Raw genomic sequence first — 7201 nt, 5'->3', positions numbered from 1 at the left:
GACTCACAGCAGCCCAGCTCCAGGTTGAGCTGTTGTTCAGCATCTTAGCTGTAGAGGGCAGTGTCACTGGCCCTCATATGTGGGATCCGAACCGGGGACCTCTGGCGTCCCAAGCCAGTTCTTAACCATCGCGCCACTCGGCCGGCCTGAAAAGAGCAGAAATTCTTAATTTTTATGAAGTCCGATGTATTATTTTCTCTTCTATGGATCATGCTTTTGGAGTAATATCTAAGTTTTTTTTGTTTTTGTTTTTGTTTTTAGATTTTATTGGTGAATTGGGGGAGGGGAACAGCGTTGGGGAATCGGGGAAGGGGAACAGACAGGTAGACAAATTGCTGTTTTGTTCCTCAGTCTAGTTGAGGACGTGGCTTCACTGGCCCATGCTGGTATTATCATTGCGCTCTTCCTGGGTGAGGCAGTCGCTAGCCGGCTATTGGACGGCCGCTCACGGAGGCTCACTGCAACGTGTGTGAGTGGGCAGCTCACAAAAGCTCATGCCAGCTGCTGACCAGCCCCACTGCAACCTATGCTGACTCACGGCAGCACAGCTCCAGGTCGAGCTTTTGTTCACCATCTTAGCTGTAGAGGGCGCAGCGTCACTGGCCCTCATGTGGGATCCAAACTAGGGCCCCTGTGGCTCAGAGCTGGTGTCCCAAGCCAACTCCTAACGAACTCGCCACTCGGCCGGCCCCTAAGTTTTTTAAAAACGTAGATATCTAGTTGTTCCTGCACTGATTACCCTAGCACCTTTGTTAAAAAAATCAATTAATCAGGTATTTAAGGGTCTATTTCTGGACTCTCTATTCTGTTTCATTGCTCTATTTGTCTGTCTTGACATTAATACCACACTGTCTTAATTACTCTAGTTTTATAATAAATCATCAGATAGTTTAAGCCCTCTGACTTTGCTCTTTTTTTTTTTAATATTGACTTTGCTCTTCTAGGTCCATTTATTTCAGTTCTCTTTGATTTCTCTCAACAATGTTTTTCAGTTTTCAGGATACAGGTCTTGCTCACCTTTCTGGGATTTATTCTTAAATATTTTATATTTTTGATGCTACTGAATAGTATTTTTACATTTCAATTCCTGGTTGTTTATTGGTAATATATAAAAGTACAATTAATTTTTGTATATTGATGTTATGTGCTACCACTTTGCTAAATTCACTTATTAACTCCAGTAGATTATTTTTTGTAGATTCCATCAGATTTTCTATGGAGATAATCATGTCAGCTGCAAATAAACAGTTTTGTTTTTCCCTTTTGAATCTGAATGCCTTTTATTTATTTTTCTTGCCTTATTGCACTGGCTGGGACTTCTAATACAATGTTGAATAGAAGTGGAAAAGCAAACATCTTTGCTTTGTTCCTCATCTTAGGGGGAAAACATTCAATCCTTTGTCATTAAATATGATGTTAAATGTAGGTTTTTCCTAGATACCCTTTATCATGTTGAGGAAGGTCTCTTCTATTCCTATTTTCTTGAGAGTTTTTTATGACCTTCATGTAGCATAACTTATAAGAAAGCTAATGTGTTTTAAAGAGAAATTTGAGTTCACAGATTAAAAAAAAAAATTCAATCCCATGACTTGGAGGAACTCTTCCTTCATAATAAACTTGCCTTTCTAAATAGTTTTTATTTTGCTTTTTCTGAAGCAGTGTGATCGTTACAATCAGGATATGTGCCCTCCTTATTAAAGCTGCTTTTCCTGAAAATCAGACTCTGGAGCTATCATTAGATATTATTTGCCAATGAGAAGACAGATTTCTGAATCCTTTCTCCAAAATTTTAAGAAACATGGAAATTCAGCCTTATTAGAAATCAGAGGAAGACTGAAATAAATGGAGTGATGTACTGTGTGTTGTTGTTATGATGTCAGTTCAAGTAATAGAATCTGTTACTTTTGAGCTCCAGGTAGCTAAACTTACAAACTTTTCAAAATATGAGAATATTTGCTGACTCTATGAGAATCTTTGAAGGCATCAAAAATGTCAAGGATTTCCTTTCACAACTAAGCTCATATCAGGAAAAAAATCAATACAGTGAGAAATGAGTTTCCATTTAGAAAGATGAAAGAGGGATTAGACTTACCCAGTGTTGCTCCAGAGGGCAAAACCAACACCAGGAGTGGGAGTTCTTAGAAGATAGATGCCAGCTCAGTATGAAGGATGTTCTAAATGGGGCTGATGAGCAACAAAACAGACCAAGAAGCCAAAATTGTTTGTTCACGGAGAAACTGTAAAATCAGTTGTTCTAGACATTTTGGGGATCAAAGACCCCTTTGAAAAATCTGATGAAAACTATGGATCCTTTTTCTTCTCAGATAAACTTGCAGATCCATGCACACACATGCATATATACTAATGCACAACTTTACAGTCAGTTGTGAAACTCTTCCTCAAACCCCAGGCGAAGAATGCCCATTGTACACAGATGTTTAAAGAGTGAAGTGGGACTCTGCCTTTCCCACTCTGAGAGCTTATGACCCTCTGGTTCTTTCCTCATCCTTACCACTGCTTTTAGATGTCATTTAGGCTTTCCTAATGGAAACCCAGCAGAATTATTTACCTTCTTTGGATGTTCTGCCTCACTTCTCCTTCTACCTTTTGACTCAACAGTGATTTACTTAGTCTTCCATCCTTCATTCCAGACATACTGCTTCCTCTACATTTACTGTTCCCGTCAATGGAAACAAGATTTAATCCCTTAGCTTCCTGTGATGCCAGCAGACTCCAGGCTGAAGATTTTATCTCTGAGATTACTCCTAATCTCCTCCCACACTGGCAAGCCCTGCAGAAATACTGGTGATGTGGAAGATATTACTCACTCTAGTCCTTTTCACTGCAACCAATGTGAAATCCCTTACAACGATATGCCTCGTGTGTTGCCCTGTGGACTTTTGGACGGTCTGACTTTTGGTTTATATTCTTTTTGGTTTGGGCTGCTTTTTATTGTAGCTTTGCAAATAATTTACCAATTAATTTGGTCAAATTGCATCTACAAGAGCATACCTCCTGCCTCCAGGTCAGCATCTGGAACCCTACTGATGGCACTGCTGTGCATCCCATGGAGTAAGTATACTCTGAGCCAGGCATAGCTGAGAGGCAGTATTCCGAGTGGTCAGCCACGTGGACTATGGAGCAAGATGGCAGGAATTCAAATCCAAGCATGTCTTAGAATCTTGGGCAAGTTATGTAACTACTGTGCTTTCATATCCTGTTAAATGGGGTTGATGATAGCTCCTGTCTCATAGTGAGAGATGACAAAATTCTGTTAGTGTACATAAGTACATAGAATGGTGTCTAGCACCTACTAAACACTCTGTATTAGTTTATTATCCATATGCTCCAGATAGAGACCTCCTTCTCTTCACTCACCTCACTTCTAATGAACTCTCAGTCCTGGGAGCTCTTGCTCTCTAATGCCTTTGACTCTATGCCCTCCTTTCCACTGTCATTGCCCTAATCATCTCTTGCCAATACTACAATGACAGGAGTATTGTTAATTCTTGCTTCCTTTCCCAACCACGTGACCTTGCAATGCAAAATACTTTTACTGATATAGTGGCAGGTGAGTTTTGCCCAGCACCTAAATCATATTGAAGTTCCTCTTCTCTATTTGTCAGCATTCTATGTATAATAATGCTCATCAAAAAATAAAAACTTTGACTCTCTATAGAAAATGTCCCCAAGAAGAAACTCTGGAGTAATCTTTGACTACTGTCTTTCTTTTAAATGTCACAACTGATCCATCAGCAAATCCAGAATCTAACTTCTCTCACCACAGCTACCATGTCACCACTATCTTTCACATGACTTGTTTCAACAGCCTCTTAGCTGATCTCCCTGTTTCTACTCTGGCTCCTTTTCAGTCTTTTCTCAACTCAACATCCACAAGGATCCTTTTAACTATAAGTTATATCAAGTCACTCCACTCATAATAGCAGTAAAAGCCAAATTCTGTACTGTGTATTACAACCCCACCCCCCACCATCATTAGCCCCTGTTGACTGTTAACTTCACCTCCTTTTGTCTTCACTTATACCACACCACACACTAGCCTCACCCATTATTCAAACACCAGGCATAGTCCACCTCAGGGCTTTTGCACCTGCTGATCCTTCTACCTGTAGCTCTCTTCCTCCAGATAGCCACAGGGTGCTCTTTTATTCCCTTTAGATATAAACTCAGATAACTCCTTCTCAAGGATGCCTTCCCTGGCCATCCTATTCAAAATTTCAGCCCCACCCCCAACACTTCCAATTCCCGTCCCCTGATTCATTTTTCTCCTTAGCACGAAACTTTATCTACCATACTGTATATTTTATTTACTTGTTTATTGTCTGACTCTCCCACTAGAACAACTCTGGGAAGGCAGGGATTCTTGTCTGCATTTTTCACTGCCTTATCCTCAATACCTAGAACAGTTTCTATCAGACACTCAAAATAATTGTGTTGAATGGATGGCAAAGAAAACTGAAATGGAAAAAATATAGACAAATAGACCAATGGAACAGAATGGAAACCCCCAAAACAAACACCCCAGACGAATCCTTGATGTATGATCACAGGTGCCATTGCAGATCAATGGAGAAATGAAAGTCTTTTCAATAAATGGTGCTGGAACAATTGGGTAACCACATACAAAATAATGAAGTTAGACCTCTACTTCCAGGTGAAATAAAGATCTAAATGTGAAAGAACTATGAAAGCTTTGAATATAGTACTGGAAAATATCTTTATGAACTTGGAAAAAAAAGGATTTCTTTTTTTTTAAAGATTTTATTGGAGAATTGGGGAAGGGGAACAGTGTTAGGGAATTGGGGAAGGGAAACAACCAAGTTTTCCTTGAATCTTAGTTGTGGAGGGCACAGCTAGCTCGGCTCGAAGTCCAGTCGCCATCCAGCCACCCGTCGGCAGCTTGTGGCCACTCAGCTCAAGGTGCCATGTTCAATCTTAGTTGCAGGTGGGTGTCGTCCACCATCCCATGCAGGAGTCGAACTGGCAACAAGTGCTCTCATCACCAGCTGAGCCATCCTGCCACCTGTTGGCAGCTCAGGCGCAGCTCACTGGCCGATGTGGGAATTGAACCAGTAACCCTGTTGCTCAGAGCTCGCGCTCTTTTTTTTTTTTTAAGATTTTATTGGGGAATTGGGGGAGGGGAACAGCGTTGGGGAATCGGGGAAGGGGAACAGAGAAGTTGTTGTCCTTTTTGTTCTTCAGTCTAGTTGTGGAGGACGTCATTTAACTGGCCCATGCTGGTATTATCATTGCGCTCTTCCCGGTGAGGCAGTCGGTCGCCGGCCACTGGACAGCCGTTCACGGCACCTCACAGCAGCTCTCGGGGCTGCCGGCCATTCACGCCCGCTGCCAACCACTCACGGTAGCACGGCAGCTCACTGCAGCAGAGGATGCAGCCTACGCCGTCACCTGTGACTCACAGCAGCCCAGCTCCAGGTCGAGCTGTTGTTCACTGTCTTAGCTGTAGAGGGCGCAGCGTCACTGACCCTCATGTGGGACCCGAACTGAGGCCCTGCTGCTCAGAGCTGGAGTCCCAAGCCAACTCTTAACCAACTGAGCCACTCGGCGGGCCCCAAAGGATTTCTTAAACAAGATGCAAAAACCACTATGTATAAAGGAAAAAAGATAAATCCAGACCTGATCAAATTAAAAGTGTCTACTTTTCAAAAGCTACCATAAAGAAAGTGAAAAGACAAGGTGTTGGGTAGGGAAAATATTTGAAATACATATAACTGACACGGGTCTAGGATTAAGAACTGCAATCAAGACTAAAACTACCATTAGAAACTAGGCAAAAGCCTTACATTAGGCACGTCCATAAAAGGGAATCTAAATGGTCAGTAAACATATAAAGAGGTATGCAACCTTATTATTGTAATAATCAAAAATTCAAATTAAAACCACAATGAAATAGGTACCTACCAGCCTGACAAAAAATTTAAAGTCTGACAACACCAAATGACATAGATTAGGAGGAACAAGTGGAGCTTTTATACATTACTGGTGGGCACATGAAGTGGCACAACCACTTTGCAAAACAGGATAACATTATCCAGTCAAATTGAGGACGGTCATATGCTGCATCCTAGCAAGTCTGCTCCCAGGTGTATACCTTACAGGAACGCATGCGCACCTGCATTAGGACGCATAGAAACGAACGTTCATAAAAGCAGCATTTACAGTAGTCCAACCCATTCAGCACGATAATGAATAAGTGAGATGCAGTATATTCACAGAAAGGGACTGCTCTACAGCAATAAAAATGAACTAGAGCACGAGACAACATGAGTGACTCCCACAAACATCATGTTGAACACAAGAGCAAGACACAAAGTAGATGGAGCTGATTGCTTCCTTTATATAAAGTTCAACAACAGATCAGCTACTTTACATAATTTAGGGATCCAGCATAGGCGGTAAAACGATAAAGAAAGGCAAAGAAATGATTATCGCCAAGGTCAGTGGCTACCTCTGTGGGGGAAGGATGGAAATTGTAATTGGGAACGGACACCTGGAGGGCTTCTTGGGGGCTGGCAATACTCCGTATCTTGACCTGGGTGGCATTTTACATGTCTTCGTTTTCTAATTTTTCTTGAAAACTGTACTCTTGTTTTATGCTCTCTGCTGAATGTATGATGCATCTCAAAATAAAATAAAATTGTAAGAAGGAGGAAAAGAAGAGGAAAGCTGGCAGCTGTTAACACTATAGACTGAAGTTAAAAGGTCTAAGAAAATATAGTTTTGGCAAGAAAGTATATAGTAATATTGGATCATATGTGAGATAGCACATATGTCTGTGGCATAGCTTTGTGATATGGATGATGCTACCATAGGTATTAGGTAAAAATAAGAAAAATTAACTTGTGAAACTGTTTCAGCAAGAGTTCCAGCCAGTGCAGAAAAAGATGCTTATCAGGTGAGATAAATTAGTACGAGTCTGCAGGAGTCATTTAAATTTTTTAGTTATATTTGGAGGGGAAAATTGTATATGAGAGTGGCATATCAATGAAGGTAATACAAATTGTAATAACAGATTAAACACTGTACTCTCACTAGTTAAACAAAATAGAATTCTACTTCTCATATGCAGCCCAGTGGGTGGCAGGGAGTAAGGGGAGCAGAGGAGCTTTGCTCCAAACAGTCACTCAGGATCTTCCTGGATGTTAACCTGCAGCCTGCA

Source organism: Hipposideros armiger, unplaced genomic scaffold (genome assembly GCF_001890085.2).
Source record: "Hipposideros armiger isolate ML-2016 unplaced genomic scaffold, ASM189008v1 scaffold_569, whole genome shotgun sequence".
NCBI classification, from domain to species: domain Eukaryota; kingdom Metazoa; phylum Chordata; class Mammalia; order Chiroptera; family Hipposideridae; genus Hipposideros; species Hipposideros armiger.
The sequence above is the reverse complement of the archived record's forward strand: the minus strand, read 5'-3'. Positions refer to the sequence as shown.